This window comes from Hippocampus zosterae, chromosome 4 (genome assembly GCF_025434085.1).
Source record: "Hippocampus zosterae strain Florida chromosome 4, ASM2543408v3, whole genome shotgun sequence".
Lineage (NCBI taxonomy): Eukaryota > Metazoa > Chordata > Actinopteri > Syngnathiformes > Syngnathidae > Hippocampus > Hippocampus zosterae.
In genome coordinates this window covers 16,911,924-16,921,742 of record NC_067454.1, presented here as the reverse complement: position 1 = coordinate 16,921,742, position 9,819 = coordinate 16,911,924, and positions in this window count along the sequence as shown.

The window sequence follows — 9,819 nt, the reverse complement described above, 5'->3', positions numbered from 1 at the left end:
ATTTGTATTGTCCGTAAACAAGGCTTTGTGGAACACATTCAAGGAATTAATTGTATATAACAAGAATGTGCCCCAGTATTGACCCCTGTAAATCTCCATGTTATTTTTGTTCTTTCACAAAACATTGTTCACTTCCATATCGGAAGTTGCATTGATTTCCAGACCATAATCTTTCGACCTTGGTCTGCCTTCATAGTTATCCTTGTTATGGCTGGAATTTTGATAAAACTGTATTCGATCTCATTAGATTGTGCAAGTGTACCCAACTAATGAAATGGCCAGTGACTACATAGGTACATCCCTGCTGTGTACTTTGCAGGGGTGTGTGGCTATTTGGCGCGCACACATCTAGGTATCTATAGCTGTTGCTCTGCTGGTGGACACTGTGGTGACAGCAGGCTGCCCTCCGAGGGCTCTGGATATCCAGTGTAAATCTGGCCCAGTGGAGCTGTGAAAAAAAGCTAATAATATGTTATTGCAGTCTAGGTCCCCCTGTCGCCTCTCCATCAGAGCACCACTGTCACTTTACACATGGACCACAGTGTGATAATGGACAATAATACCGAGTATAGCTGAGAGTGAGAAGTCCAATCTGCCTCCTGAGTGGTAAAAGGGTTGAGAGAAAGTACACCTATCTGCTGTGTGAGAGCACGCAGTATGTCATCCTAACATGTTCCTCTGGACATCACTTCCAATCAGTAAGCATACTTTTCATTTGTTGTCTTATTCTATAAATCATAACGTTTCCGTGGAAGCCGTGTGAGGGTTTCCCCCATCCAAAAGTCACAATTACCCTATGTTTCAGTGCACGGGCTCATTATTGTGCTTTGTTTTTGTTATTATTACAGTTTTAGGCCTCCATATAACAGCGACTCTGAAGACCACCGGACAATTGTTTCATCATGTGTTTATTCATATTTAATGTAGATGCATTTTCTACCCGCGAAAAAACACGGTCATTAGCTGGAGCTTTGCAAGGCTGTAAACACAAAGATTTGTAGTTATAGGGTTTAAGTTTCTCAAAGAGAATTTAAAATTACGTTATCAGCAGTGACTGCAGGCGCTACCGAACACGCACTGTGGACACATTTTTCTACAGTGGTTGGGAAGTAAAAAATAAATAAAATAACTCCAAAGCATGAACAAAAACAGTTTTTAAATATAAACATGGTAAATAGGCTTCCTTTGAGCCATGAAATGTTTGTGATTCTCCATAAAAAATGTAAAAAACAACTTGTTGATCACAGTGAACATGACCAAAGAAAAAACGTCCATCGGGGGTTTCATTTCTGCACTCATCATATTCCTTTCCTGGGGTGTTGTCTGATTGGATTTTTAGTCACTGTTCATGCAATCAGTGGACAGACTTCGTGTCAGGGATGTCACCATCTGTGCCTGTTAATCAGCACTTGGGCAACCCAATTCCAAGTTTCATTTCATAGACAAATGATATTTTCCAATTGTTTTACAGGACCAGATAGAAACATTTAACATTTTTTGGCCAAAGGGCAACTGCTGAAAGGCTTTGGTCAAGGACAATGGGAGGACAAAAAGCTAAAGGTGTTTAGCTTTGCTCGAAATATCCATTTTCCAAAGCACTTGTCGTTACAATGCACTAAGATTTTGCGTCAGGCTGTTTGTTGCCGTGATTGCCTTTCCCAGTTTAAATTGAAACATATAAAAACGGGAATTTCAAATCATACTTACTAAAGTATGTTAGCTAAATGCTAACACACAATGAAAAACGTGTGTTTTTCATTGTGTCAATGCCATTGACAGGCAAATAAAACTAGCAATGTTGTGGCGGCGCGAAGCAACCATGTTTGAAGACAAACAGAGCAGCAGTACATGTAGACGGAATCACATGTAGACGGAATCACACTCACGCTTCCTCTGTTAAAAATGTGCGGGTAACACAGTTGTAAAACTCTTCTTTGTTGAATCATGAAATCATGTGTCCTGGGTATGACGTTAAACTGCATCCAACTGGTCCTCCAGGTTGGAGGTTGGGCGTGAGGTTAACAACCTCACCCTGCAAAAACAAAACCTGTTACAGAAACGACGAGAGGAAGCCATTCCGGTAAACCACGGCGAAGAAGAGACGGCACATCCTTGGATGTATATATGACGGGGCCGGGTGAAATCCAGCAGGAAGCCCGACCCCTGATGACCCCGATCTTTGGAACCAAAACCAACACCAGAGTAGGCACCTGGAATGTGCGCACAATGTTCCAGTCTGGTCGCATGGACCAGGTGCTGAAGAATATGAGGGACTATCGCCTGGACATCTTAGGCGTTAGTGAAATGAGGTGGACGGGGTAAGGGCGCCTCATGGTTAATGGAGCAACTTTTCTGTACTCTGGGAAGCAAGACCACCATTCCCATGGAGTCGGCATCATCCTCTCCAGTAGTGCAGCAAAAGCATTGATTGGATGGAAGCCGGTGAATGAACGGATTATTACAGCAAGGCTCTACACCAGATATGCCAAAGTAACCATCGTACAAGTCTATGCCCCAACCGAAGCTGCCTCAGCGGACGATAAGACACCTTCTACAACCAGCTCCACACCGTGCTTGAGGAGACTTCAACGCAAAACTGGATAATGACAGAAGGGGCCTGAATGCCACAGTTGGACCACATGGGTTTGCGAGCTCCAAGAACGACAACGGGGAGAGACTGTTGATGCTAACCAGTACCAACGGCCTCAGCATTGGCAACACCTTTTTTGAGCACAAGCGGATCCACAAAGTAACCTGGGTTTCACCTGGTGGCGGGACCCGGAACGAACTGGACTACATCTGCGTCAACACAAGGTGGCGCTCGTCATTGCTCGACGTTCGCTCCGAAAGAGGTGCAGATGTGGGTTCAGACCACTTCCTTGTGGTGAGTAAAATCAAGCTGAATCTGAAGAAGGTGAAAAAGGTGCAGCCCAAGAGACCTTACGCGGTGGACAAGCTAAAGAATAAAAACTTCTCAGAAAGCTTCTGTGAGGAATTGAGTAGGAAGCTCAAGATATCACAACACCTTGCAAACATTGAGGACCAGTGGAGTATGTTCTCTTGTGCCATTGCTGACACTGCAGAAGCAGTTATAGGCAGAAAGACGGGTACCAACAAAGAGAGATGGATAACAGACGACACCTGTAAGTTGATTGATGAAAGGAAAGTGGCTAAGATAAAAAGAGAACAAAAGAGGAGGCTCCGGAGCTGGAGGATGGAAGACGAGGAGTACAGACACTTGAAGAGTTGCAGGAAGGATAAAAGACAGTGGCTAGAAGAGAAAGCAAGAGAGGCACAGGAAGCAGCAGAGAACAACGACACGACGACCCTATACAAGATCGTGCGGGAGCTGACCAACTCCAGGAGCAGCTCTAGCGTGCCAATCAGGAGCAAGGATGGCAGGACACTTCTAAGCGACGAGGAGCAAGAAGCAAGATGGCTGGAACACTTCAGGGTGGTTCTCAACCAACCAATGCCTCCCGTGCTCTTCAATTTCGATCAAGAGACACCAGCTCCAGCTCTAAATATTACATCGAAAGAGATATCCGAGACTGAGGTTGCCAGAGCAATCAAGGGCCTTAAGAACAACAAGGCACCGGGACTCGATGAGATAGCTGCCGAGCTGTTGAAACACGGCCAAGATGCTGTTGTGGAGAGCCTTACCCACCTGTTCAACCTGATTTGGCATGCTGAAGAGGTTCCTGCCGGCTGGAGACGTGGGGTCATTGTCACGCTCCCCAAGAAGGGAAGCCTCGCAGACTGCAATAACTGCCGGGGCATTACGCTGCTGTCAATTCCCAGCAAGGTATTCTGCAGTGTTCTGCTACATCATCTTAAAGATGAAGTGGATAACATCTTGAGGGAAGAGCAAGCCGGTTTCAGGAAGGGAAGGTCTTCCGCCGAGCAGATCTTTACCCTTCGAAACATCATAGAGCAGTGCCAAGAACTTCAGATACCACTCATGATCAACTATATCGATTTCAAGAAAGCCTTCGACAGCATCCACCGGGAGTCACTGTGGCAGATCGTCCAGCTGTATGGTGTACCCCTCAAGTACATCAACATCTTCAGGTCATTGTACCACAACTCAACCTGTTGTGTCAAAACCAACAGTGGCACAACTGATGATTTTGACATTGTCACTGGTGTAAGATAGGGTTGCATTCTGTCACCCCTACTCTTCATCATCATAATTGACTTTGTGATGAGGAAGTCCATCACAGGAGCAAAAGTTGGTATCAAGTGGGGAGGGAGCAGACTAGCTGACCTGGAATTTGCAGATGATTTGGCCCTGTTAAGTCACACCCAGCCCGCACTCCAGGAGTTGACCAATAATCTGTATGAACACGGCGTTAAGGTCGGTTTGCTATTAGCCAGGAAAAGACCAAGGCCATGGCCATCGGACAGCACCAACACCTTCAACCACTCACTCTACACCAACATGACATAGAGTACATTGACAGCTTCACATATCTTGGGAGTAACATCTCAAATATAGGTGGTGTGGAGAAAGACGTCAACAGTAGACTTGGTAAAGCTGCGGGAGTGTTCCAACGCCTCCGCAACATCTGGTCATCGAAAGCCATCACTACGACCACCAAGCTACGCCTCTATATGTCAGTGGTTATCCCAACAGCGATTTACGCCTGTGAGACATGGATGAAGACAGCCAACATAACCAACAAGTTAGATGTCTTCCATCGGCGTTGCCTGAGATCCATCGTGAGGATCTCATGGAGAGACCACATCACCAACGAGGAGGTGATGAAGAAGGCAGGAGTGGCTGAACTGTCAGACATTGTCTCTGAAAGGAGAAGGAAAATGATCGGCCACGTACTCCGACTGCCATGAGAGAGACTGGCAAGTGTGGCCATGGACTGGATGCCAGAGGGTGGAAAGAGGAAGAGAGGTAGGCCAAAGAAGACGTGGAGACAGACTGCCAAAGAAGACCTCAGTGAGATGGGTGTCAGCTGGCATGGAGCAAGATGGGTCGCCAGTGACCGGACCAAATGGAGGAAACTCGTCGCCCAATGTTCCAAATAGGAACAGGCGGAACTAACTACCTAACTAACTAACATGAAATCATCATGCACAAAATGTTCACTTCTTGGTGAGGGGAAAGTAAGACACGGCATCAGTTCCGGAGTTACAAGTGCTCCTCTCTTACTATTACCAAAGGCCACAAGAGGATGGCTTCAGGAGCTAGTTTAGGGAAGATTTGTTAAATGAGATCACATATTGCATGTGAGCATTTGGCCTCAGCAGGTGCAGCATTTACAAGCCCCTTTAAGAATGTTTCCAGTCTTCACACAAGCGTTTCTAAATTCATCAGCTCGGAGTAAATTGCAGTTCCTTTGTAATTATTGCAATGTTGAGAGGGCACAGGGGCCATTTTATTTTCTGTCCGATGATTGAATTTCTGCCCTTTTTCTGAGGAAAGTAGCATTTGGTGCACGACACCAGCCTTTGTGCTATTCCAAGCCTCATGGGTCCAATTCCCATTATTTACTTGACTGTGACCCTGTATCGTGACCCCTGGAGTCTCTCATTCTCCACAAGTTTACTTTTAAATTGCCCGCCTAATGGCAACCTGCATTTTATACTAAACTGTAATGAACACCGCAATTATGCTGAAGGTGATGGAGGTGATTTGTATATGAGAGACGGGGTGATTGGATCGGCCCCCTCGTCCCCCACTCAATTTGACTATCTCTATGCTCTTCTGGCATTCCCACAGACCTGTGGTCAGCACTTTCAGGTGGAAGGAAACGAAGCCTCCACTTGTGGTAATGCACCCACTCGGTGCGCTGCCAAGCTGCGCACCAATGAGGTGACTGCAGAATTAAGTGCTCGGAATAAATGAATTCATTCTGGCAGAAATGTGTCAAATGACCTTTCCGCTGCTCATTACACATGGCGCACATTACACCAGAGAAATGCTTCTGTTGTCAGCTCTCCTTTGTTTCTCTCATCCTCTTCCCTCCTTGTCAAAGGGGAGTGGTAATTAATTGAAATCATTTCCATGTGTAAGGTTGCGTGGATCCCTCCTCAAGGTGTGTGAGCGGGTCGATAGATATTTGTGTGTATGGGGAGTCAGGTGCTAAGTTCTGCAGTTGCACAACACTAAATGACTGCCCAAGCTCTACAAAACCAATTGGAGTGCAGAGGCGTTTGAGGGTAGGAAGTACCAGAGAGAGGAAGAGAGACGGAGCACAGGGGTGTGTTGGGTGGCGGGGGGTTGCCGAGGCGAGGGCGCTGCCTCCAGCCGACAATATTCTGACGGCGGCGAGGGCAGTCGCCGTCTGAAGAAATTGAAATGTTTTGTACCATTCAAGGCTGGCCACATTTTTCATTTCCCACCATTTTTCTCGATGATTAAAAGGCTGTTTATGAGAAGTGAACAGTCTCCTTGGAGGAGATATCCTCATGCCTCACCTGACTGAATGCACATAGTGGAGGCTGAGCAGAGCTTATCCTCATATAGAGCCTCCTTGGCAAGGAGTGCTGGGGCTTCATGAGGCTCATACATGCTGCTGATAATTGCTTTTTACAGAGTGACTATGCAGAGACCAATAAATATGAATAAATTAAAAATGTACTCTGGTAGAAAATTGCTTGGAAAACAACCACCCGCCATTAAAATATGTAGAATGCCTTTTATGTGAAGCAACCTGGGATTAGATATCACTGCAAATTAGCACACCGCCCAACCATACTCAAGAATTTGTCATTTTCATCACTGGATTTAGTCATTAAAGTCCTTGTGAAGTGAAAATAAAAGCCTTGTAAATTTGGTATACCACGGAGAAGGCTCTTGTTCACAAACCTGACAAACACGATGATGTCAGGTTTGTGACAAAAATCATGCACTGACTGTATGAAGTGATTTTTCACAATTTTGAAGTCTCAAGACATTGTCGCTGTTCTCAAACGCTGTGGGCGTGTTCACTGAATATATGAAATTGCACCCTCTATATATTAAAAAATCCTAGTCTCACCCCTCGGGTGGTGTCCGTCCCCCATTCAGCCTGGGTCCTCTACCAGAGGCCAGGAAGCTTGAGAGTTCTGCGCAGTATCCTTGCTGTTCCCAGCACTGCACATTTCTGGACTGAGTTGTCCGATGTTGTTCCTGGGATCTGTTGCAACCACTCATCTTGTTTGACACGACTGTCACCTTTACCTTCCAGGGTCTTTCCAGCTCCTCTCTGAGCCCTTGGTATATTTTGAGTTTTTCATTTTTTTATATATGGATGTGTGTGTGTGTTTGTGTGTGTGTGTGTGTGTGTAAATCTCTGAATACACTTCACAGGCACTTTCAGGTTCAAAAGAAGCTTACATTATAAAAGTGGTGCATTGAGATACAAATGGAAATAGTTCCTTGACCAAGCTTGTAACCCTAATCATCTTTGGAAATGTCATGAATCCATTCCAGCTGCTCAAAAGAACCAACAAAAATGTCTTTGTATTGATGAAAATAGCACTTCATAATGTTATGTTCAATTAATTAATATTTCTTCAGTGGATAGACTTGTTCATGACTTGCCAAACTGCACGGTCCTAATAATATAGGGTATTGCTTCATGTTATTGCATTACTTTTCTGGTACTGGTATATAATGCAACCAACCAAGAAGTAAGTAGGACATGTGATTGTATAATCCTGTAGGGAAAATATAATTGTTTCATGTTTGACCAAACGATTTCGAAAAATAACACTGATCTGCATCCAAAAATAAACAAAAATGACATAAAGACATAATTTTCAATACTTTTGGTTTTTTTTTGCACTGAAGACAATTTTGACCCATATGCTCCAGTTTGTCGGTTACACAATATCTGCTATTAGTTTTTTGTTTTGTTTTTATGCATTTATTTAATTATTTTGTGGGCTGTTTTGCTATGCTACTTGCTAGCAATGCACGGGCTTGGCCACACAGTTAAAAGAGAACTCTCCGCACTGCTAACTTTTAATAGTCCAAGAACATTACGTGAACTGCCAAGGGATTCAGAGAACATCGTGTATCTATTAGGCCACTCCTAAGAGCAGATTTCACCTCACTTTGCTGCAAGGATAATTGGAGCATATAGTGTTCCATTAGCCTGCCATGCATGTTTTTGGAATGTGGGAGAAAACCGGAGCACCCGGAGAAAACCCACGCAGCCACGGGAAGAACAGGCAAACCTGCCAGAGGCAGGAATTGAACCCTGCACCCTTGCATGGTGATATCCATCCATCCATCCATCCATCCATCCATCCATTCCAATTTGACAGCTGCATTCTACTACATTAGCATGTTGGTTTGAATTTGAGTAATTGTTCCTCCTCAGTCTCCTGCATCAATGCCTGCACGTACTGTAGCTCAAATTTCTGAGAAAACCATTTGCCTTCTCCCTATGACTTGATGTTTGCATAATACTGAGAAACGTTGATGGAAATCTCCCGCTTTTCGTGACCACTCAGCCTCTCTTTCCATCAGCCCAAGTCGCCTTTTAAAAACTCCTTAATTACATCTGCTAATTATTTGCAGGGGAGGTACAGAAGCATACGAACACGTTCGCCTGTGGTCGGAAGGCAACACAAACACGGAAGGGGATCAGGATCATCAGCATGTGTGATGAGCTCACACAGATAACGTGGCCACAACACTTCCATGACATTGTGGCTGTGTTACCTCATTACCGCAATGTCACAGCAGCAGTGTGGGGATGTTGTGTTTGGGCAAGTGGAGGGGGCCAATGGGGGCATAATAAAGGTGGCGTTCAAGGGGGGTTGGGGGTCCGCTGCAGGTATCGGGCCTCTGCAGAAGAGCTGATTAATTAAAAGGAGCTCAATTAAGGTTACTGAGCTGATCCCCTCCCCACCCCTCGATTTGCTCATTGGATAAAAGTGGAAAGAGCAGAGGGGGGTTCAAGGGAGGGGAAGCATCCTTGCTTCTTTTGACATTAACACGCCTGCACTCGCTATATACACACACACACACACACACACACACACAGTGTTGACTCAGTGCAGTACACCCCACCTTGGCAGAGTGACAGTCTTCAGAGTCTCAAAAAGCGCCCAGAGTGTTTTAATCCCTGCAGCCCATCAAGCCACCCACCCACACTTCCATCTGTCAGGGTGGAAGCGTTTGGGGGAAGGGGCACACGGGTACACCTCATTCCATCCCGGCGGATTTTGTCATTTCCTTTGCCTCCTCACATTTGCCAAAATTCACACCCCTAAATGAGCCACCGTGGCCTCGAGTCACTGAAAGCCTACTCACCTTTTTTGGGGGGCACAGGGGGGACAAAATACTTTGTGTCAGTACCCTAATACATCTGGACCCACCTTCAAAGTAAAAGTGTCCAATTTTTCCAGATTTACTGGACGTCTGCTTTCCCAAAGACTTCAAGTTGGACTAGAGTTTTGTTCCTTTAGTTTTCATTTAACATGTCATAAAGACAACAGTGTGCTGAAGTCTAGTGTTGTAAGGACTAAACCTTAAGATCGTCTTAACGTTTACTCAATTAAACACTTCATTCCAAATGTTTTTTTTAAACAGGCCAAAATTTTAATAGAGAATTGACTGTGTATTTTTTAGCTCGGAATGAAGCAAGAATTAACAAAAGGGAGGGTCTTTAATACCGTTTTTAAAGGTTTTCCTGGTTTGCCTTGTCTAGAATGTTCAATTCTTCTTCATGACCAGGATCTCAAAGAATATTTGAAACAGTCACAGATGTGAATCATTTTCAAATTACAATGGATATTAAAAGCTTTTATCAAATGCTATGTTTTAATGATTCATAAAAATTTGGTTGCACAAGTATGTACAGGGGG